Below are 23,604 nucleotides of genomic sequence, written 5' to 3' on the forward strand. Positions count from 1 at the left end.
GATAGCTTAACTTCAAGGGCCTTCTCTGACAACTCATGTTCGAAGTAGCCCTTTCTCAGTGATTGCCATCTCTTCTTGTTCTTTCTTTTGACTCTTAGCACAACTTAATTCCTTTTATTTATTGTGTGATTCCTTGTTAGAGTTTGCTGCCCTCACAGGGAGGTTCACCACAGAGAACAGTGATGAAATCCGGCATTTCCACCTACATAGAACCTACATGGAACTTATACATGGTGCTTATAAGGCAACTGAGGATGCCACTGAAAGTTCATGGAGTTACTCTTTTTGTTTTTGAAAACAGTAAATAGAAATAACAAAACTCAGATTTTATTAAACATTTGTTTTACTGCCTCTCAGAAACAGCTCGTGATAAAGCAACACAGACTGGAAAAAAAAAAAAAAAAAAGAAAGAAAAAAAACACCGAACGACTCGTAGTTGGTTCTCATGATTTGCAATAATTACAATCTACAAAGTTCTCTCCAAGGTTGAATTAGTGAACATGGGGCCACTGCTTCTGGGGAAAATGGGGTTAGGGTCCTAAAAACCTCTGGGCACATTCTTGTCAGCTGGTCAATATATAATGTTATTGTGTGTGTGCTTCTGTTTAAATAAACCTTGAAAAGAAAGTGAAAGTGTTAGTTGTTCAGTCTTGTCCGACTAAGCAACCCCATGGACTGTAGCCCGCCAGGCTCCTCTGTCCATGGAACTTTTCAGGAAGAATACTGGAGTGGGCTCCCATTTCCTTCTCTAGGGGAACTTCTCGACAGAGATGGAACCCTGTCTCCTGCATTACAGGCAGCTCTTTTACCATCTGAGCCACCAGGGGAGCCCAAAAGAAGCCTTATCTGATACAAGTTTTTTATTCATTAACATCTAACTAAACAGCACCGCCCCTCACGATGGATTGAAGTGGACCTAATACGCTTGTTTTCTCCATGAAGCACGTCACAGTCCTCCTGCAGTCAGGAACACTAGATAGCACTTTGGTGTTGCTGTGGACCATGTTAAGCGGCACGGCGATCAACAAAAAGCACAAAAATGTGAAAAACATGTCATAAAATAGACCATGAAAAGGACTCTTGTGTACAGGGTGAGAGCTGAGACAAGAAAGCAGAGGCTTGCTCTACTTGTCTTCAGAGGGGAACGTGTGTGGGGACTGGCTCAGAGGCCCTTCAGAGCCGTGTACACGCCCTTCAATAGCCATGAGAGCACCAGGAGCACCGGGCTACAAAGGCATTTCAGCTACTAGGCGGATTCACAAAACAGAGTCTGTGAATAACGAGGCTCAAATATATTTCCTTCTGGCTGAAAATGTATCATCTTAGAATGACAATAGTATCTATTTTTTTGCTGACAAAATCACCGATAGTAGATAACATAGGAATTTCTGGAGTTTTAATGCCCAGTCAATGACTTCTGGGGCATGTTCCACACTGGAAAAAATTTGCCACGACCAGGCTTGTAGAAGAGAACTGATATTTGCAGTCTGGACTGAGGTTTAATGGTCCTTTGGTCCTGGTTAATCTCAGCCTACTATAACCCATTTCTTCCACAGAAATGGATTTGAAAAATATTCCACCAGACACTTCATGATTAATTTTAGAAAACTTAAGGATTTAAAGAATTGAACATTATGCAGCATAGTGTCAGAGGGATAAAGAGGGCTTGGGCCTCTTTAAACTGTAAAACATAAAAGATATAAGATTTACATTTTTACTTCAATTTATCATTGAATGGCTTTGTGATCATGGGCAAATTCTAAGCTCTCTGAAACTGCAGATTTATTTATTTTCAAAATTGGGATAATACTGTCACTTCCTCCAAAAGATGTTTTAATTATCAAAGGGATCATGAAAATACTCTGTATGTAATAAAATAAAATATAAATACACATATACTTATATATACTTGTGAGTTTGTGTGTGTGTGTGCTCAGTCACGTAAAACTCTTTGCGACCCTATGGGCTCTAGCCCGCCAGACTTCTCTGTCCATGGGATTCTCCAGGCAAGAATACTGGAGGGGGTTGTTGTTTCTTTCTCCAGGGGATCTTCCCCACCCAGGGATTGAACCTGCGTCTCTTGTGTCGTCTTTTCCACTGAGCTCTCTGGGAAGCCCACTTATGAGTGTCTGTCAGTATAAAATGTAATGCTGATTCATCTGCTATCTCCTACCTCAAAGTGGTCTCCTTTCTCCCATTCTCGGTTCCCTTAAAATATGTGCATATATGATATCTATTTTAATGAATTATACATATTTATGCATTAGATACCTAAGACATATTTATTTGTTATATATATATCTACATATCCTCCATCTATGTATGAGAGACTAACGGCCGTTGGGAAGTAAGGTCTGGTTGAGGTGTGGGTGGGGGCTGGTGCAGCATGCAGGCATATGGGACGAGAGGATCTCGCGTGGGAGGACAGGGAGGAAGTGGGCTGGGTGTGACTTTAGCATGAGATGTTGGTGTCTTCTTGCTTCTCGTGAAGGGATGCAGGATCTCAAGCTTAAAGTTTACTGCGTTTTTAGCTGAATCTGATGCACAGTGTGCTGTCAGAGGTGGCCCAAGTTTCACCCCCATGTTCCGCCCAGGAGACCGTTGAGGTCCCCGGCGGCAGGTGAGGCCATGTTTGCAGAGCAGGACCTTCCCGCCACATGTTCTCTGCACGGTGGCTGGTTCCCCAGCTGCCCACCGATCCTCTTAGGGAAACAGCACTCTGTGATGCAAACCTACCTCCTGAAAGCAGCGAGGCCCCAGAGAAGAAGGGGCTCTGCATGCACTTCAAATACATCCCGAGGAGGCCTGGGCCCCCCTGTGCTTTCTTTCTTGGTGGTTCTGAAGCAGATGGAGGTGGGGGGAGACTGAAACCAGAGACATGAGCTCTGCAGGCTCAGGTCAGCCTTGAAAGAGAAAATCTTGTCACCACCAGCATCTCATGTCCCTGGCTGGTGAAGAGGCCTCGAGAGAGCAGAAAGGATGAGATGGGGCTCAAAGAGAGACAGAAGCGGAAAATGCAACCAGAAGCCTCCTGCACCGCAGACACGGCTGGGCCGCCCTCACTGAGGTCATAGATAATCCTTCCTCCTACTCTGGACAGGCCAAAGTGGACTCAACTTTGTTTTCCAGAAGCAGGCCCTACCCTCACGCAGTGCCCTGATCTGATACCCAGAGGCCCTGAGAGACTCTCAGGTTGTCACACTCTCTTGCCCCTCACAGGTGGTCAATAGGTCCTATGGAAAGAACACAGAGTTTAGTCCATCTGTAGCTAAATAACTAAGAAAAGCACTGATGCTTCTGATCAGCAGTTGGCACGGCTGTAAAATTGACTTAATAGAGGCTGAACTAACATAATATCTGTGGGGTGAAGAGAATAATAAAGATCTGAGTGATTTAAACAAAATAGAACTGACTAGGCTTAGTTAGGAGATGGGATGAGAGAACACATTAGATCGTTGCACTCAATATGCCAGCAAATTTGGACAACTCAGCAGTGGCCACAGGACTGGAAAAGGTCAGTTTTCATTCCAATGCCAAAGAAAGGCAATGCCAAAGAATGCTCAAACTACTGCACAATTGCACTCATCTCACACGCTAGTAAAGTAATGCTCAAAATTCTCCAAGCCAGGCTTCAGCAATACATGAACCGTGAACTTCCAGATGTTCAAGCTGGTTTTAGAAAAGGAAGAGGAACCAGAGGTCAAATTGCCAACATCCACTGGATCATTGAAAAATCAAGAGAGTTCCAGAAAAACATCTATTTCTGCTTTATTGACTATGCCAAAGTCTTTGACTGTGTAGATCACAATAACTGTGGAAAATTCTGAAAGAGATGGGAATATCAGACCACCTGACCTGCCTCTTGAGAAACCTATATGCAGGTCAGGAAGCAACAGTTAGAACTGGACATAGAACAACAGACTGGTTCCAAATAGGAAAAGGAGTACGTCAAGGCTGTATATTGTCACCCTGCTTATTTAACTTATATGCAGAGTACATCATGAGAAATGCTAGGCTGGAGGAAGCACAAGCTGGAATCAAGATTGCCAGGAGAAATATCAATCACCTCAGATATGCAGATGACACCACCCTTATAGCAGAAAGTGAAGAGGAACTAAAAAGCCTCTTGATGAAAGTGAAAGAGGAGAGTGAAAAAGTTGGCTTAAAGCCCAACATTCAGAAAATGAAGATCATGGCATCTGGTCCTATCACTTCATGGCAAGTAGATGGGGAAACAGTGGAAACATGTCAGACTTTATTTTTGGGGGCTCCAAAATCACTGCAGATGGTGACTGCAGCCATGAAATTAAAAGATGCTTACTCCTTGGGAGGAAAGTTATGACCAACCTAGATAGCATATTCAAAAGCAGAGACATTACTTTGCCAACAAAGGTCCATCTAGTCAAGGCTATGGTTTTTCCAGTGGTCATGTATGGATGTGAGAGTTGGACTGTGAAGAAGGCTGAATGCCGAAGAATTGATGCTTTTGAACTGTGATGTGGAGAAGACTCTTGAGAGTGTCTTGGACTGCAAGGAGATCCAACCAGTCCATCCTAAAGGAGCTCAGTCCTGGGTGTTCTGTGGAAGGAATGATGCTGAAGCTGAAACTCCAGTACTTTGGCCACCTTATGCAAAGAGTTGACTCATTGGAAAAGACTCTGATGCTGGGAGGGGTTGGGGGCAGGAGAAGAAGGGGACGACAGAGGATGAGATGGCTGGATGGCATCACCGACTTGATGGACGTGAGTTTGAGTGAACTCCAGGAGTTGGTGATGGACAGGGAGGCCTGGTGTGTTGCAATTCATGGGGTTGCAAAGAGTTGGACATGACTGAGCGACTGAACTGAACTGAACTGAGTCTGATGAGCCTGTAGGGCCTCCTAAGAGGAATTCAGTAGAAAACTTGAACCATAGGTTGAGATTTCAAAAGCAGTCTGTGTTCTGATATGGGTTTCCCAGTGGTAAAGAACCTGCCTGTCGATACAGGAGACAGAAGAGATGTGCGTTCTACGCCTGAATCATGACGATCCTTCGGAGAAGGAAATGGCAAATCACTCCAGTATTCTTGCCTGGGGAATCCCATGGACAGAGGAGCCTGGTAGGCTACCGTGCATGGTGTCACAGAATTGGACACATCTGCATTGACTTAGAATCCACTCCTGCTCTGATAAGACTTTATTTTTAAAAAATAATTTCACATTGAACATTGGTTGTTTATTTTGGCTGCATGGTCTGTTGGATCTTAGTTCCCCATCCAAGGGTTGAACCTGTACCCTAAGCAATGAAATCACTGAGTCCTGACCACTGGACCACCAGGGAATTCTTTGATACAGATTTTAGAGGCAACAGCAAATTCACATTAATTGAAAGCTTAAGAGGGAAAAAAGAGACTGAGGAGAAAAGCATTGCTAGGGAGGTGTGCTTACCTTCTGTGTTATACAGGAGATGTGACTGCCTCCCATACACAGAGCCCTGACAGCTGGGAATGGAATCTTTTTGAATTGTCTATATCTCAATACACATTTTAATAACAATCTGCTCAATTTGTTTACTCATTTACTCAAAAATATATTTATTGCATGCCTAAGATGTACCAGACCCTGATTCTGTCTCCAGAAACATAGCAGTGAAATTGTATTTTAGAAGAAACTAATTTATGAAAGAATGAATAAATGAATGAATGGATTGTGCATGGAGTTTTTAGATTATATTGATTAAATAAAAGAATTCCACTTTGGTAGGACCACCCCAGGGTGCTGCTGGATCACTTGCAAAAGCTGTTGACCAGTAACTCTGCATGAAAGTTTCCCTCGAAAGTCACAGTCCCAGAGTCTAACTTTCGGGTCACAGCTGCTGTGGAGAGAAAAGTGAGCAAGTTCACGAGCTGCATTTGGGCGTATTCTCCTAGGGCTGCTTCTGGACCTTTCTAAAGTCTGCACTGATTATGCAGCTCTCTGAAGGAAAACACAACCTGTGTTCAGTCTTTGTTTGCTCTTTCCTCTGTCTGAAGAGCCTTTCAATCTTTGCTTTATTGTTTTCTTTCATAATCTCTTTATGTTCAACCCCTTAGCTCAGTTTGCAGATGTGGCTGGAATCTGCTTGTCTCAGACTGCCATTGACTGGCTGTAGTAGCCGTCAAGGATGCTGGCTACAAGTTTCCAAGGGCGTCTGCTTGGTGGGGGGATGGGGTTGGTACTGGTCGTAGGTAAAGACAGGATAGAGGCCAAGTCGTGGGCAGTCAGCACACATTGCTGACCTGACCCCGTGAGAAGGTTTGTAAGGGTTGGTTCTGGGGGATCTAAGGGACAAAAGCCCATGTCCACTGCCTCCATCTCTTTTACTTTTCATGGGGGATCTTGGCTCTGCCAGCCTCCCTCCCTCTTGTCCAATGCCCTCCTCCACAAAGACCCTCTGCGTGGAAAAGTGGCTCATTTGCTGTCTTCTGGTTAGGTCTGTTCTTGGAGGGATGACAGACTGTGGGGAGCAGGTTTGCTCTGTGTTTCAGAGCTCCAGCTTTCCTCTTCTGATGGACTGCTTCCCAGATTCTGGGCTCACTTCGTGACCCCCACAACTCAATTAGTCATTCCCTTGCAATAAATACTTTAATGTAAATAACCCAATGGTTCTGTGTCTCAAGTTGAACCTTGACTTATATGAAAGCCAAGCTCAAGCATATCTGCCTTACTAATCAATGAATAGGTAATCTTATCTATTATACAAAAGATTTTCAGAAAGAATCACAAAACAAAATAACAAATTCTACTCTATGCTGTATAAAAAGCCACATCTAAAACAAAAATAATTGAGGAAGGTTGAAATTAAATCAATAGGCATAGCATAATGGCACATGCAAGACTTAAGTAAGCAGTGACCTTAATGTCAGACAAGATGGAATTCACTCCATAAACATAAAATGACCTAAAGATACTATTTTATTCTGCTGAACTCCTCGGTGGATAAATACTAGAATCTAAATACTTGAGGGCAGGAATTTTAGTTACTTTCGTTTATTGCTATACCCAAGGTCAAGGCCTGACAGTTTGTAGGTTTCAATAAATACTTTATGAATAATGATATGAAATGTTGTGAGAATTCATGCACAAAATAACATATCAGTGACATTTTAAAGAAGAAATTATGAGATACATGCTGAAATAGAAACATAATAGGAGTAAAATATATTAACTCCTGTCTCTGCTTTATCTCTCTCCAGCCATTAATCAAGTAAATAAAAAATAAGTACGACTATTTCCTTTGCCTGGGTCTCCTAGGAAAAATCATAGTAAAGCATGGATTAAAATGCTGACATAGTCTCAAGCCCTAGGCTGTGAAACTGAGGGAAAAAGAAGGGAGTCAAAGGGAGGTTTGGGGCGATACAACAGGCCACAGTTTAGGGCAGGCCTCCCAGGGGTTTCTTTCAGTGCAGGATGTTTCTCGGGTCGATTTTTCAAGGAGAAATTACACCTCGGAAAGTTCCTGTAAGACAAGAAAAGAGAGGAATCTCTCTGCCAGACTTCAAGTGGTCAGAATTCACCTACAGGAGCCCAGTCACCTGGCTTCCCGGGTTACATCATCCAGGGAGCCAAGGGCCATCCAGGGAGGCAGGCACCACCTGCAGAACCTTTCATCCTGAGCACTTCACTTCGTCAAGACTACTGCCTGTCATACAGGCACTGCGTTTCATCCCATCATCGCACTCCCATCAGCTCTGTTTGTGAGGACAAGCACTAATCTGAATGGAGCATTGACAAGAGAGAAAGGAGAGGGGGGATGGAACTGACAAAACCGGCCAGTTTATGCCCAATGCAACTAAAGAAGACTTAACAGACAGAGTGCATTTGACTCCTGTAGATCAATCTCTGCTCCCTTATGGAGACTTTCCAGGATTCATAACAAGTAGTCATATATTAGGTCAAAATAAAACTCAATGCATTTCTAAGTGAACAATAGTAGAAAACAACATCTTTAACTACAATGCATTAAAGTTATTGAAATAATAACTAGGAAAAATATCTTTAAATTAGAAAAATCTCTTCAACATATTTCTTTTTTTATTTTTTTGATTTTAATTGGTGGATAATTACTTTACAAAACTGTGATGGTTTTTCCCATACATCAGCATGAATTGGCCATGGGTGTATATATTTTTTTCCTCCCTCCTGAACCCCGCTTCCCATCTCCCTTCCTACCCCTTCCCTCCAGGTTGTTACAGAGCAATCACATCAATGTATCTCTGATGAAAATAATTAAAGAGAGATCAGTGAGCTATTGATCATTGATTTAAATATATGATCAAAGATTTACATATAAAAAATGAAAAAGAATTTAAAAAGTAAAAGCACAAATACTAAAAGAAGCACAGGGACATGACATTATAGCTTTGTACAGGAAGAAGGGCTTCCCTGGTTGGTTCAACTGGTAAAGAACCCACCTGCCAATGCAGGAGGTGCAAGAGAAGTGGGTTCGATCCCTGGGTCTGGAAGATCCCCTGAAGAAGGAACTTGCACTATACTCCAGTATTCTTGCCTGGAAAATTCCGTGGACAGAGGAGCTTGGTAGGCTATAGTCCATGGGGTTGCAAAGAGTCAGATATGACTGGGAGCACACACTCACAGAAGCACACACACACACGCATTCAGAAAGACCATTGTAATACAGCTCACAATTAAAAACTCACATAGTAAGATAATGATAAAGTTGACTAAAGAAAAAATAAACTACAAAAAACCCTTGTGCATAAAAATAATCATATAAGCAAAATCATAAGAAAACTGTATTTATAGTTCCTATCACAAAAGACTGAGATTCATCATACCTAAAGAACTCCAGAAAATTTTTAATGAAATGGCAAACAAAACAATGGAAACCTGAGTGAAAAATAGATGAATGCACAAGAGAAGAAATGCAAATGGCTCTTACCCATAGGAAAAGATGTTCATCTTCTCTCACAGTAAGAAAAACCAACACAATATTGTAAAGTTTAAAAATAAAATAAAATTAAAAAAAAAAGAAAAACAAACATACAAAAAAAAGAAACGAGTGATACAAGAAAACACAACAAGGCAGGTTTCCACCTCTGGGATCAGCAAAGATCGGGACCGTCACAACACTGTTGGCAGTCTGTATCAGTGGCCAGTCGGACGTGCATGATGGGATTATTTGTCATTAAAATCCTTTTGAAGGAAAATTCAGCAATCGCTCTGAGCATTACAGATTCTTGTAGCCTCAGACAAGGTCTGTACAGTTTGGAGTTTCTGTGGGTATGTTTGCAGGTATGTGAAGTGATGGATTTACAGCCTTATGCTCCCCAGCACCGAGGTGATAGCAGAGTGCTGAAAACTAGCTAAGTGCCCATCAATAGGCCACTATTTGAATAATTGGTGCTGCCTCTGTTCATGAAATCCTATCTAGCTGTTAGGAAACATAATGACAGTGCTCTACAGGTATGTACAGAAATATTTCAAACACATTTAACCCTCGTGAACAAAAGAAAGGAAATAAGTTTAAATTTGAATTCTTTGTGCTTAAAGAAACCCTGGAAGAATACCTGGGATATTTCATGGTCACTTGATCTTGTGTGGGCCAGCAGGTAGAAGAGTATGTACACCATAACATAAACTTCTAATAAGCTTCAGAACGCTAAAACAGTTAGATGTAAGACTGTCACACAGTTAGACTGTGCCAGGGGTGTGTACCCTTGGCGAGACTCTAAATGCAAGGTAAGGATTCTGGAAGATAATCTGATACTACATTTCAAAAGTCTTAAAAATAGATATACTCTAAGGGCCCAACAAATTTGTTTTATAGGGGATTTTTACAGAGACTAGAAAGAAATGTTATAAACCTTACAAATCCTTATCAACACACTAATGAATTGGAATAGGAAGATATTTTCTTAAATGATGACAAGTATCTCAAGTTAAAGACCAGTAAATGGGGGGCACTAGAAGCTGAAAATCAATCAAGTGAAGTTTTATCACTGTCATTTGACAGAGTCACTAGCTGCTTCAAACAAAGAAGTAGTAAAAAGTATAAAAAGTTCAAAAGCGTGAGTACAATAATCTTTTGGGAGATTGCAACAATTTAATCTCTCTTTGTCCCTAAAATTGAATACAACATGAAGCAGGAGTGTGACATTTCCCCCAATTTGATGGTCTTTTGTCCTGACATAATTTATCACATACATCATACCTTTGCTCACTGTTTAAAAAACCCTTTCATCCTAAAACTCTGTTTATACCTTCATTTTCCTCCATTCCTATATTTGTCCAGTTCTCCACCTGTCAGTGTTCAGAGTCTAAATTTTTGTGTTACAATTTATATTTAGCACTCTTCATCATTTTCAAAATTAAAAATAATTTTCCCACATCTGATAGTTGCTCATTGTTCAGTCACTCAGTTGTGTCCAACTCTTTGTGACCCCATGGACTGCAGCCCACCAGACTCCTCTGTCAAAGGACTGCTCCAGGCAAGAATACTGGCATGAGTTGCCATTTCCTCCTCCAGGGGATCTCTTGGACCCAGGGATCAAACCCACGTCTCCTGCATTGCAGGCGGGTTCTTTACCACTGAGTCACCAGGGAGCCTCCCCAGTCACTGCCCATCACATCTAACACCTTTGGGATCCAGGTCTCTACTGACCAGCTGTGGTTCCTTGGGTTGGTGGTTTGACTTCTCTGAGCAGCAGCCCTGCTGTCCTCAGAGTCTGCTTTTTAGGAAGTGCTCTGCACACCAGAGGATCCCTGGGCTTAGATCTGGTGGCCTTGTTTCCAGCGCAGACTCTGATTGCCCCGAGGGCTGTGCCCTTGACTCCTGGCAGGTCCCACTGATCCAGCAGCAGGAGCATGCATGTGGGCATCTCTTCTCAACCCTTCCAGCTCCTGCACCATTTTTCAGAGGAGCCAGGGAACTGAGCACGTGGTAGAGAGTCTTTGACCCCAGACCTTCCTGCTGCCATCCAGCAGGTAAGGGAGGACCAATAGACTCTGCCCACCAGGAGGGAGGTCCCTCCTTCGGCTGTTAGGCTGGGAGGATGGACCTGATGACACTCGTTCCCGCTGCTGTTCTCCCCTCCTTGCACTGCTCTGTGTTCACCTCCACACCGGACCCTGCCTCCTGCCCCCTCTCTGAATCTCTTGACCACGGAATCTCTCCCTCTGCCAAAACCACCAAGGCACGTCCACTGTCCACTGAGCTCTAGGCTGACATATCTCCACTGTCCCTGCTCAGCACCCCTCCTTTGCAGCAACGTCCAGAAGGCCAGAGGAGTCCTCTGGAGAGGAGGTGGAGGGCAGTGGATAGAACAGACAGGAGAAGAGGAGTGTGTGTGTGTGTGTGTGTGTGTGTGTTACATGTGGGCTCATGGGGGGGATCTGAGCCCTGCTCTTACCCCTGCAGCCCAGTGCTAGGTAACTGCAGGTCCAGCTTCACTGAAAGCATCCCAGTCAGAGCCTCTCATGGAGTTGGTTCCTTAACAGGCAGGGACCAGGCTCCATCCACTTGGCTGTTGGGTTTGTTCCTGAGTGACCTTCAGTTCTCAGCCATGCAGACCAACCATGCCTGCCTCCCATGCACTTCTCCCCAACTCCCCAACACTTATGCCCAACTCAGGCTCCTGGAACTCTCCTCTAGATCTGGAGAACAAAGTTAAGACCATTAGGCTAAAAATGTAAAGGGTTCTTACACTGGTGCTTAGTCACTCATTGGGTGCAACTCTTTGTGACCCCATGGACTGCAGCACGCCAGGCTTTCTGGTCTTTCACTGTCTCCCGGAGTTTGCTCAAACTCATGTCCATTGAATCAATGATGCCATCCAACCTTGATATAGACACTTTTTTACTCACTGGACAATTTTTTGATTTTGACAAACTTAATAGCTCCATCAGTTCAGTTCAGTTCAGTTCAGTTGCTCAGTCTTGTCTGACTCTTTGCGACCCCATAAACCACAGCATGCCAGGCCTCCCTGTCCATCACCAACTCCTGGAATCTACCCAAACCCATGTCCATTGAGTTGATGATGCCATCCAACATTCTCATCCTCTGTCATCCCCTTCTCCTGCCCTCAATCTTTCCCAGCGTCAGGGTCTTTTCAAATGAGTCAGCCCTTCACATCAGGTGGCCAAAGTATCGGAGTTTCAGCTTTAACATCAGTCCTTCCAATGAACACCCAGGACTAATCTCCTTTAGGATGGACTGGTTGGATCTCCTTGCAGTCCAAGGGACTCTCAAGAGTCTTCTCTAATGCCACAGTTCAAAAGCATCAATTCTTCGGTACTCAGCTTTCTTTATAGCCCAACTCACACATCCATACATGACTAATGGAAAAACCATAGCCTTGACTAGACAGACCTTTGTTGACAAAGTAATGTCTCTGCTTTTGAATATGCTATCTAGGTTGGTCATAACTTTCCTTCCAAGTAGTAAGCATCTTTTAAATTCGTGGCTGCAATCACCATCTGCAGTGATTTTGGAGCCCAAAAAATAAAGTCTGACACTGTTTCCATTGTTTCCCCATCTATTTGCCATGAAGTGATGGGACTGGATGCCATGATCTTAGTTTTCTGAATGTTGAGCTTTAAGCCAACTTTTTCACTCTTCTCTTTCACTTTCATCAAGAGGCTCTTTAGTTCTTCACTTTCTGCCATAAGGGTGGTGTCATCTGCATATCTGAGGTGATTGATATTTCTCCCGGAAATCTTAATTTCACTTTGTGCTTCCTCCAGCCCAGCGTTTCTCATGATGTACTCTGCACAAAGTTAAATAAGAAGGGTGACAATATACAGCCTTGACATACTCCTTTTCCTATTTGGAACCAGTCTGTTGTTCCATGTCCAGTTCTAACTGTTGCTTCCTGACCTGCATACAGGTTTTTCAAGAGGCAGGTCAGGTGGTCTGGTATTCCCATCTCTTTCAGAATTTTCCACAGTTTGTGATCCACACAGTCAAAGGCTTTGGCAGAGTATATAAAGCAGAAAGAGATGTTTTTCTGAAGCTATATAATGTTTCTAAAAAGACGGAAACAGACATAGCAAAACTAGGTGTGATTGACTAACAAGATCTGGGAAATAGTGTCGATTTTATTTTTTCAAAATTATTTTGCCTACAAGAAAACAGAAATATTCTAGTGAGAGGATAGTTGAAGTGGGAATCATCAGTATTTCTCTAGGCCCCTCTGTCAGCCCATTGGTCAGGGCTTTCAGTGTATAAATTAGTTTAATGTGTGTACAGAAATAGTTCTCAGAGTTGGGTTTGCCTGATGTGCAATTATAATAATTCCATAGGTTCAAATTCCCTTCTTTGCAAGTAAAATAATAAAAGGGAACATATGTACGTTTTTAAAGAGGAATCTCCTGAGGGACTGGGGAGAAAAAGCAAGCCACCATGTCAATTTTATGCCTTTTTTCTCCCAAGTATTTTGGACTGTGAAACAAGAGCATCTTCCAAAATCACATTAGTTGAAGCCTTGGGTGGTTGTGGAGTGAAGGCCAGGAGAAATGTTCCAGTGAGCATTGCTTTCCTGACGCTGATGTTACATTACTCACAGCCCATCTGACTCGTGTCGTACATTCTCCACCTGCCAGGAGGTCTCTGTGCTCTGATGCTCCTACACTCATTGCAGGCTGGAGGGCTCGGCAAGCGACCATCAGTGGGGAAATTATACCTGCATGGACTATGAAGATCCCCCCTCCCTGCACCAAGGACCCTCAACAACAGACCGAAAAGTGAAAGTGAAGTCGCTCAGTCGTGTCCGACTCTTTGCGACTCCATGGATTGTAGCCTACCAGGTTCCCCCATCCATGGGATTTTCCAGGCAAGAGTACTAGAGTGGGTTGCCATTGCCTTCTTCAGGGGATCTTCCTGACTCAGGGATTGAACCCGGGTCTCCTGCATTATAGGCAGATGCTTTACCATCTGAGCCACCAGGGAAGTTACCTGAAGGATAACAGACTACTGTTATCAACAACCAACTACTCACTTTTATCCCGTGTTGCTCCACAGGTATTTGGAAAGAAAAGCTAAGTCGTCACTATGAGGGGTAAACAAGGATTGGGGACACAGGGGAGAAGACTCCGCATAGGTGAGAGGGTGTCCCATGGTCTTGGGAGCCAGCAAGAGGAAAAGGAAGGTGGGGAACTCGGAACTCAGGGGCTGGGAAGACAGACCAGCGATCACCATGTTATGTTGCCATACACCCAAACACAAGAGAGGATTGCAAGAGGGTGGGAAAATGCATGGCTGTGTGTTAAGGTTTTACTAAGGCACTGACAACCAGTAACCCTGAGTCCTTGTCTGAGATGCTCGCCAATTACCAGCAAAATTAGGATGGTTTCTCATGTAAAATCTCAGGCCTGCTATTCTTCATGAATTTCCCCAGGCCATTAATTTCATCGAATATTATCAAGTGGCTCCAACCCCACATTGTCACACAGTTGTTCATTTTTCCGTCATGTCCCACTCTTTGTGACCCCATGGACTGCAGTATGCCAGGCTTCCCTCTCCTCAGCTATTTCCTGTAGTTTGCTCAAGTTCATGTCCATTGCATCGGTGATGCTATCTAACCATTCTTATCCTTAAGCATCAGTCCTCCCACTGAGTATTCAGGGTTGATTTTCTTTAGGATTGACTAGTTTGATCTGTTTTCTGTCCAAGGGACTCTCAAGAGTCTTCTCCCGCATCACAATTTGAAAGCACCAATTCTTTGGCACTCAGCCTTTTTTAAGGTCCAACTCTCACATCCATACCTGACTATTAGACAAACCATCAGATCAGATCAGATCAGATCAGTCTCTCAGTCATGTCCAATTCTTTGTGACCCCATGAATTGCAAGACGCCAGGCTTCCCTGTCCATCACCAACACCTGGAGTTCACTCAAACTCACGTCCATCGAGTCAGTGAAGCCATCCAGCCATCTCATCATCCTCTGTCGTCCCCTTTCCTCCTGCCCCCAATCCCTCCCAGCATCAGAGTCTTTTCCAATGAGTCAACTCTTTGCATGAGGTGGCCAAAGTACTGGCGTTTCAGCTTTAGCATCATTCCTTCCAAAGAACACCCAGGACTGATCTCCTTTAGGATGGACTGGTTGGATCTCCCTACAGTCCAAGGGACTCTCAAGAGTCTTCTCCAACACCACAGTTCAAAAGCATCAATTCGGAAAAACCATAGCTTTGACTAAATGGACCTTTGCCAGCAAAGTTATATCTTTGCTTTTTAATACACTGTCTAGGTCTGCCATAGTTTTCCTTCCAAGAAACAAGTGTCTTTTACTTTCAAGGCTGTAGTTACCATCCGCAGTGATTTTGGAACCCAAGTAAAGAAAAGCTGTCACTTGCTTCTACTGTCATAACAGGTTCAACTACAAAAATGGATTGCCAGTCTACTACATGTCAGCCAGTATTCTAGGTGCCAAGGATACAGCAGGAAACAGAAACTAAGTCCCCGCTCTTCTTAGCATACTTCCTAGTAATGGGCGGTAGCTGAGATAAAACAATAAAAAAGAATGTATGTATCATGTCAGGGCTTGATCAATGCTGAGGATTACAATAAAGCAGTATAAAGAGAGAGACAGCCTTGTGGATGCTATTCTGATCAGGTTAGGTGGGCATGTTCTCTCAGATTAGGTGGACTTTGAGAAGAGACTTGCAGGAAATTGACTGGAGGGCTATGCAGATGTATGCAGGGAATGGGTTCCAAGCAGAGCAGGCAGCAGTGCAAAGGCTCTGAGCCTGGAGGCCACTGGGCGGTTCTGAAGGAGTCAGGTCTGAGTGTCTGGAGGATCAGTGAGGGGAGGCTGGTAAGCAGGTAGCTCCTGGTGGAAAAGCAGCTTATGAGAGGCAGTGTGTGCAAAGATTAAATGGATTATAAGGTGATTTTATGCAAGGCACTAATGCTTACACTAATAGAATTTATTAATTGAAAACCATATTAATAAAATAGTAAGTGGAAAGACTGTTGCTGGAGCTAAAGCTCCAATACTCTGGCCACCCGATGTGAAGAGGAAAAGACCCTGATGCTGGGAAAGATTGAGGGCAGCAGGAGAAGGGGGCGACAGAGGATGAGATGGTTGGATGGCATCACTGACTCAATGGACATGAATCTGAGAGAACTCTGGAAGAGGGTGAAGGACAGGGAAGCAGTCCATGGGGTTGCAAAGAGTCGGGCGTGACTTATCAACTGAAAACCAACAACAAAATCATAAACGTAAAAAGCATGGAGATAATATGAAATGAGTCTTTTTCCAAGTTATTAGAAAATTGCTTCAATAATAAAAAGGAAACAACAATAATGATCGAGAAAATTAACAAGACTCTCTGAAACAGGGCCCTGTTAGCAAATTATCACTTCCTGAATCCAAATGCACCTTTTCAATACATGCTCTGTGGTACTGGGAGAATTCCTCTAGGTGTTCCTTTTGAAGGCAGCCCCATGTTGAGCCCTGTCTGCAGAGGGCTTGGAGGAGCACTGTATAGAGGAGGCTTCCAGAAATTTCCTGAGTGGGTGGGGGCTTTGGCCATGTGGGTGTAAGGACCCCCAGAAGAGGTCAGAAACCGAAACCCCTGGCCTGGTCCCCAGCACTTCCTGCCTTCCCTCCGCCACCTCTGGACCTTGGCCTGACAGTGACCTTTGCATGACCCTTTTAACATGAAAACTAGGCAGTTCTTTTGAACTTCTGTATTGTTTACTTCAAATTCAGGTCTTCCATCTAACTTAGACTCCGAGTTAATAAGACAAATCATTCTGTTTTTCTGTTTTTTGTTTTTTTCCCCCCTTTGGATTTCCTAGACCAAAGGTCAGCACACCATGCTCTGCAGGTCAGATCCCACCTGTCACCTGATTTTGTAAATAAAGTTTTATTGGCACTCAGTCACACCCATTTGCTCAGGTGCTGCCCATGGCTGCCCGCCAACAGCAGCAACGAGTAGTCTCCAGAGACCATTGGGCCAAGAAAACACTTACTCCCTGACCTTTAAAGAACAAATTTGCCAGGCCCTGCCCTAGGTCATCATAACATTCTTTACAGTTTCAGACAAATGAAGGAAATTAAGTGGATTATTGCCCATAAAACTACCCCATCAATACTCCACAATGACAATGAGATGTGGGACAACTTCCCTTCCATACAGCCCGGCAAGAAGATGGCTTAATCTCTTCAGAGAACTTACAAGAAGGAAACTAAACTGTGATTAGGATGGATTTTCCAAGCTTTAGAAAAGCTTAGCTTTGTTTGAAAGGAATCATTATTTGTGGTGGACGAGAAGGCAGCCTGCCAGGGGAAAAGAGATTCCTTCTTGATAAACAAAAGGCTTTCAAAGTGAAACCTGAGTCAGGCAGACCACGTGTCTGTGTCGTCCGAGGTCCTTGGGGCACCAGGGAGGCAGCTGCGGCCAGAATCAGGAGGCCTCCATAGGGAGGGATGGGACTCCACCGCTCACCAGCTGGGTGGCCAGGGGCGACTTCTGCAAAAGTCTCTAGCATCTTACTCTTTTCATTTATAAAATAAAGGATTTAAATAAAGAGTTGCTAAACCAAGACAAGAATCAAAATAACCTGGGCAGCTCTTTAGAAACATTGATTCGGAAATATGTCCTTGTTGTTGTTGCTCAGTCGCTAAGTCGTCTCTGACTCTTGGAAACCCCGTGAACGACCACACGCCAGGCTTCCCTATCTTTCATCATCTCCTGGAGTCTGTTCAAACTGTTGTCCATTGAGTCGGTGACGCCATCCAACCATCTCACCTTCTGTTGTCCCTTCTCCTCCTGCTTTCAATCTTTCTCAGCATCAGGGTCTTTTCCAATGAGTCAGTTCTTCGCATCAGGTGGCCAGTATTGGAGCTTTGGCATCAATCCTTCTACTGAATATTGAGGGCTGATTTCCTTCAGGATTGTCTGATTTGATGTCTTTGATGTCCAAGGGACTCTCAAGAGTCTTCTTCAACACCACAATTCGAAAGCATTAATTCTTCACCACTCAGCCTTCTTTATGGTCCAACTCTCACATCCACCTCTGCCTATGACTACTGGAAAAACCATAACTTTGGCTTATGAACCTTTGTTGGTAAAGTAATGTCTCTGCTTTTTAATATGCTGTCTAGGTTTGTTGTAGCTTTCCTTCCAAGGAGCAAGCGTCTTTTAATTTCATGGCTGCAGTCCTTGGAGTTTCTGATTTTACAAGTCATAAGAGGGACCCAGGAGCATGATTCTAGGAAGCAACTCAGGCTGCAAGAGGCAGCGTGGACTCCACTGGCCAACATAAGGGCATCTCGGAGTTGGAATCTGAGTTCTTCCAAGTCAATAACCTGATCCCTCCTCCTGCACACAGCTCTGGGAAAACACACACTAACACACACCATTAAGCTTCCTCTTTCCTTATATCTTGGGTTTCCATATTTAGGGGAAAAGCGATGTGTGTGTAATTAAAGTGACCCTTCCTGAGGGTACTTGGCATTTCAGGAGACACCCACCCCAAACTTATCTCTGCTGCATGTTTCATTAAAATCATAAGGCCCCTCACTGGTGGGGCAGCCACAGTCCCTGCTGACACAGGACCTGGGAAGGAGCCAAAAGGTGAGTGAGAGCTGCTGGGTTTCCTGTGCACCTGTGTTCTGACAATTTCCAAAAGCGTGTTGTGCTTTCTTGCATCAGCGAGAAACGTGAGGTCTCAGTTTCAACTTCAGTGCTTGGCATTTTCCTGTTTGTGTTGCTGTTTGTTTATGTCTTGCTGACTTAAGAAGGCGAATCGTTTCTGACGGCATTTGGTGTCCTGACTCAAGGCCCACCGACAGCCCAGAAGATGAGTTTGTCCCTTTCTCCCAGGCTGCAACAATTTGGCAGTTGCCTAATTTTCAAGTGGGATTAACTCTGAACAGATTGTCATGCATTTTAGTACGTAAGTAGAGGTTAGAGACGCATGCGATTCCATGAAACGAGGCGACAAAGTGTGTATAAAAAGAGGTTTAAACAGCAGACGTGAGCCATTTCTGCTCACCTAGGGAGGGAAGGTAGGAAGGCTGAGAGACGTGTCCTCATTTTGAACAGCCTCTCTCTCCCTCTGCCTTTCTGGTTACCTTAACAATTTAAGCTGCAATTGTCTTAGTTAAGTCAGTTTCGTTTAATTAGCAAGATGATTCCATAAATGAGATCCACACTACAAGGCTGTCTGACGTTATGTTCAGAAACTTCACTTAGTCCGATTTTCTGGTTCCTTAATGTATTTTAAAACAGACGGTGATACTGGATCTCCGGCTCTAGAGTTCTCCCCACAGCCTTTGGGTCAATAGTCCGCTCTGTTCAGAATGGTCTCGGGGAGAAGAATCAAAGCCTGCGGCTCCCACCTGGCAGCAGGAACCCAGTTTCTGTTTTGCTTTCTCATATTTAACCTGGGGCGTCATAAGCACCTGCTCACAAAGCAGAAGAAGGAAATGTGACCTCGTGCCCGGGGCAGTGACCTGCGTACCATGGTGCAAGAGCTGTGGTTCCTTCACTCAAGCACCTCATAGGTTAATGGAAAAACTGATCTATAAAGCAATGATTAAAACTTGTAGATAAGTGCTAGGCTATACAGGATTAGTTTTAACATTCTTTATTTCTATTATGTAAGCAAAGGACCCTCCTCAAATAAGAATGGGTAGGAAAGATCATGGGCTTCCCTGGAGGCTTGGTGGTAAAGAATACGCCTGCAATGCAGGAGATGTACATTTGATCCCTGGGTTGGGAAGATCCTCTGAAGGAGGGCATGCAACCCACTCCAGTATTCTTGCGTGGAGAATCCCATGGTCGGAGGAGCCTGGCCGGCTACAGCCCATGGGGTTGCAAAGAGTCAGACATGACTGAAGCAACTTAGCATGCAGGCCAAATCGTATTGGTGAGCAGTCCATTCTACATCCTCCTCATTTCCTATGAAGAACAGGGAGGCCAATGCAGGGCAGGAGGGAGGGTTAGGCCGAGGCCCTGCTGGGCTTCAAGCAGTGTGGCAGTAAAAGAAACACAGGTACGTGGTCAGAAAGGTGATGGGAGTCAGAAATCTCTGCCTGGATCTTCATGGACACCGTCTTGCTTCTTGCCCTTGGTTCCCTGGAGGTGTCACCCATCTGAAATGCTACTGTGAGAATTAAGGGAAATGACATAGGTGACTAGGTCAATCAATGACCATTAGTTTTATTCCTTTGTTCAAAATACAGAGCAAGGCCCTTAACAAGCAGGTCCCTTCAGTCTCCCTTTGCCAAAGGACCACGGGATGCAATGGTTCAGAGTGATCGATGGGGTCCAAATCCCAGCCCCTCCCATACTAGCTGTGTGTACATTCTCTGATCTCCCATTTCCTCCCATTTGTAAAATGGGGAAGCTAGTTGTATTTCTCTCCTAGTGTCAGCAAGGTGATGCAGGTCAATATATAGACATAAGTGCACACAGCGGTGTCAGGCATGTATCAGCCACCACTTGTCCTTTCTTGGAAACATCGATGTGTTGCCTTTTCCCCTTGCAGAAGTCACAGTTATTAAAGACTGAGACAGAAAGGAACCCATCCATGCCTTAGTCCTTACCCAAGTCTGTGACCATATGGGGATGGATTTCTGCCAAGACCACTTCTGTCTGTGGACACACAGGGCTTCCTCTGGCTGGAACTGATTCAAGGCAGCAAAGGACCCAGTCCCTACCTGTGGTCTCTAGTGCTGTATGCAGGCCCAAGATACATATTAAACCTGGAAGGGCCTTAGAGGACACTTGTCCTGGCCCCTCACTCCCTACAGAGGCCAAGACCTTCTGAGATGGCAGGAGGGCTTGTCACTGGCCAGCCTTGTTAGAACCTGGGCTGGAATCTGTGTCTTGTCCCTGCTGGCTGCTCTTTCTGGGACCTGGCAAGAGGCGGCACAGTAGATGCAAAGACCATGAACTTGGAGTCAGAAGGCTAGGTCCACGTCCTAGCTCCTCTGACGTGTCACTTGACTGTCTTTACCCAATGCCTGAACATATTAACTCCTTTCTCACAGAGCTGCTTGGAGGATTAAACAAGGTTCTGTGAGTGAAAGCACCTGGCTTGAAGCAGGTGCTTAATGAATGTTCCTTTCTTCCCCATTGCAGCAGAACTTGTATATTTATATACGCTTGGATGCAGGAGAGAGACCCAGCATTTGCAGAGGTTTCTGATGGTGCAGCTGGCCTCGCGCCTGGGCTCAGAGGTGCGCACAGGTGAGTGCCTTAAGGCAGCGACCCTGAGCAGACACTGAACTTCCGAGCAAAGAGAGCAATGGGATCGCTCTCTGTCTTTTTTTTTTTTCCAGGAACACAAACAAACTGGCTAGGACTCTGTGAGAAAGGGGAGGCAGGTTGTGAAACCCACAGGTGGCCCTGAGCAGCGCGGTGGTGAGAGTCAACGTTGAGGCTGTTTTCCTTTGGGCTGTGCCCGCCGCCAGGTTCATGGGGCTGCAGCCAAGTCAAACAGGGCTCCCCGCAGTCAGGGATGCACTTGCCCCAGGCACTCCGGGACGCGGCACTGGGCTCCTGGGTCAAACGTTCGCCCCTTGTCACCAGGAGGCTGTGCACCTGTGTGGCCGCGAGGCGCCGGCTGAGAAACCATCCCTTCTGTTCCCAAAAAAAGCTCCCCGATTTGCATTTTCTTTAAAACATTGAGCGCTAACTGAACACCAAGGCCTCAGCCAAGTCTAAACATTTGCCTTGGCACCCGGCCATCCTAACACAAGGCCCCAGCACGGTCCCAGGCTGACGCGCCTTAGAAGAGCTTCACAAGGTGAAATGCTGTGGGATCATAAATATGCCAGGTAGACAGCTGAAGCTAGAGATTAGAATCAAGGCATGAGTTATTAAATCCCAGGAGAAGTCAACAAGAAGCAAACCAGTTTCCCAGCATCCTGGGAGCCCCGTTACACTCAGAACACTTCCTGTCACTGACTGCATGCTTGGCGACCCGTTCCCTCTGCTGTGCCCTCCTGCTCCTGCTAAAGGTTCCCAACAGGGCTGAGGTATTACACCTCTTTGTTGGGGCACACTGAGGCTCACAGGTGACAGCTGCTTAGCACAGGGTCATGGAGCTAATACGTGATGGAGCCAGGATTTAAGTAAGGTTGATATGATTTAAAAAAAAAAAAAAAAAGCTTAAGTTGTTTTCACTAAATTCATGCCAGGAAACCAAGGTAAATGAAAAGAAATTAAATATCCTCATAAGATAAGAGGCTTAACAAAAATGAACGGAAGTGGGGATTTCTCTTTAGAAGTCTTCGAACAAATGGCATTGGTCTTGACTCCAACAGGAGACAAAAGTTCAGGCTTCAGCTTATCACCTGTGGTTCCTCTTCCCACATCCTGTGCCATCACTGATTGGATTCTTCTCTAACGTGTTCCCCAAGGCCTTTCATGTCTCCTTTGCCTTGCTGTTTCTTCTGCAAAGAATGCCTTTTGAAATCTGAAACATCCCTAATTCTCCTGTCTTCAAGACAGATCTCTGACTCTTGTGGGTGATTCTGAGAACAGCCAGTTCAGTTTTGTCTGGTTCTTTTCTCTTTGTAAGAATGCAGATCCCCGAGTCCTGCTTCTAGAAATTCTGATTTGCGCAGCCTAGAGTGGACCCCAAAATATCTAGCTGCATAAACATTCAGATGATTCTGATTCAGAAGATCTGCGGGCCAAGCTTTGAGGAACACAGCCTAAATGTATGGCTTCTCTCCCATTAGAAATGTTGTAGTTCTCGTTCTTATTTTAGCTGTTTCTGTATGTTTGTTCTTACTGCTTTTGGCTTCATGCAGGGGCTGTGCCTTGTCAATTTTTTTTTTTTATTCTTCTAGAGTCAGACACTTAATAAAGACTTCATAAATATTTATTGGACTGAACTTATTATCATCTATTTAACAAAAAGACACTATTTTGTAAATATTATTTTTGTGCCTTTTTCCCTTTGTAACAGGTAAAGAGTAAATTTAGGGAAGCGTTGGGGGGAAATGAAGACAGCAAATGTGAAGACTTCCCCAGTGGTCCAGTGGTTGGGACTCCGTGATTCCATAGCAGAGGGCCCAGGATCAATTCCCAATTGAAAACTGAAATCCCACAAGCTGTGCAGAGAGGCTGAAAAAACAAACAACAACAATTCAGCAGGTATGGACAGGCGAGAAAATAAGGAAGCTTGAAGGAAGTTCAGTGAGGACGTTCCTTCATCTCCTGGGGTCCCAGGGGATAAGCAAGGCAATATCAATATTCAGAGAAAAAATGGAAAAGGTGCCAAGATGCAGGTTTTAGTTCTGTCTTTTGATGCCAACTGACTTTTAAAGATACTCAGCCATGGATGGTTTGGAAGCCAGTCTACATGGAGATGACAGACTGAGTTACATGGGCTCCTTGAGGATGATGGACCCTAACTGGATGAGATACAGCCATTTAGCTCTCTTGGAAGGTCATGCATCTATACTTTAAGATACTTGAATATATCTGTGGAGAAGGAAATGGCAACTCACTCCAGTATTCTTGCCTGGAGAATCTCAGGGACAGAGGAGCCTGGTGGGCTGCTGTCCATGGGGTCGCACAGAGTAGGACACGTCTGAAGCGACTTAGCAGCAGCAGCAGCAATGTATGTGCAAACACTTCCAGTATGATAACCTAAGCT

General features: G+C 44.5%; 1 long non-coding RNA gene and 1 other non-coding gene across 2 annotated transcripts in view; both read right to left on the minus strand.

Annotated features, from left to right (window-relative positions):
* Nucleotides 1–17,648, minus strand: part of LOC129622552 (uncharacterized) — a 57,329-nt gene extending 39,681 nt beyond the window's left edge. The window contains exon 1 of the long non-coding RNA XR_008700055.1: nucleotides 17,545–17,648. This is a non-coding gene — a long non-coding RNA (uncharacterized LOC129622552). The remainder of the gene's footprint in view (nucleotides 1–17,544) is intronic.
* Nucleotides 13,853–13,925, minus strand: TRNAY-AUA (transfer RNA tyrosine (anticodon AUA)). Its single transcript has one exon. It is a non-coding gene; the product is annotated as a tRNA-Tyr (tRNA).
* Nucleotides 17,649–23,604: the final 5,956 nt, after the last annotated feature.

Source organism: Bubalus kerabau, chromosome 11 (assembly GCF_029407905.1).
Source record: "Bubalus kerabau isolate K-KA32 ecotype Philippines breed swamp buffalo chromosome 11, PCC_UOA_SB_1v2, whole genome shotgun sequence".
Classification (NCBI taxonomy): Eukaryota; Metazoa; Chordata; class Mammalia; order Artiodactyla; family Bovidae; genus Bubalus; species Bubalus kerabau.